The following is a 1,323-nucleotide window of genomic DNA, read 5'->3' on the forward strand; positions in this document are numbered from 1 at the left end:
AGTACTATTATTACTGTTATTGCTATCACTACTATTATTGTTATTAATATCATAATAAAGATAATAATATTAATATCATAATAATGATAATAATATTAATAATAATGATAATAATAATAATAATGATGATGATGGTATTAACAACAATAATAATAATGATAATAACGATAATAATAATAATGATAATAATAATATATACATTATTATCATTATCATTATCGTCGTTATTATAATTATTATTATCACTATTATTATGATATCTATTGTCTTTATTATTATCATTGTTCTTATTATTATCATTATTGCTATTATCATCATTATCATGACTATTGTAATTATCAGTTATAAGTGTTATTATTATTATCTATATTATCATTTACTTTTGTATTAATCTTATCATTACTATTAATGTTGTTATGATTATTACAATCATCATCACTACTAATATCCTCATTATTATTATCATTATCATTACTACAATTATCGGTATATTTGTGATTATCTTATCTTCTGTTCATATTCCTATACTCATTCTTCAAATAATAATGATAATGATAATGATAATTACCTATTTTTAAAATTATTATTCTTTTTTATTATCATTATTACTATTATTATTATCATCGTTATCATTCCCATTATCGTTGCTATTATTACAATTATCATTAATACTTAACATAACATCATTATGATTGTTATCATTATATTTTCAGTTATTTCTATCACTATATTTATTCACTTATTTATTCAGTTATTTCTATCACTATATTCTATCACTATATTATCACTATTATTATTATCATTATCAATATCAATACCATCATTGTTGCTATAATCATAATCGTTTAATTTCTGATAATAAGAAAAAGACAAGTTAAATCATTATGCGCATGATAGTGACAATGATGATAAGACAATAACAATAATATACAACGTTAGTGTTTCTCCTACCAATGATAATGATCATCCTTATCCTTACCTTACAAAGTGATAATAATTAAGTCACTATCACCTGAAAAAAATATGATGATTCAGTCATATTCACCTGAAAAATTATGATGATTCGGTTATCATCACCTGAAAAATTATGATGATTCGGTCATCATCACCTGAAAAATGATGATGATTTAGTCTGTATCACCTGAAAAATGATGATAATCACGTCATTATCACCTGAAAATTATGATAATCAAGTCATCATGTTACTGACAGTCACAGGTATCATCGTCATCACTGGACGTAAGCAAACATAGCCACGACCTTCAACCTTCGTAAAAGTGTGCTCTGAAATGCACCTGGGAAAAAAAAATAAAATAAAAAAGA

This window comes from Penaeus chinensis, chromosome 18 (genome assembly GCF_019202785.1).
Source record: "Penaeus chinensis breed Huanghai No. 1 chromosome 18, ASM1920278v2, whole genome shotgun sequence".
Lineage (NCBI taxonomy): Eukaryota > Metazoa > Arthropoda > Malacostraca > Decapoda > Penaeidae > Penaeus > Penaeus chinensis.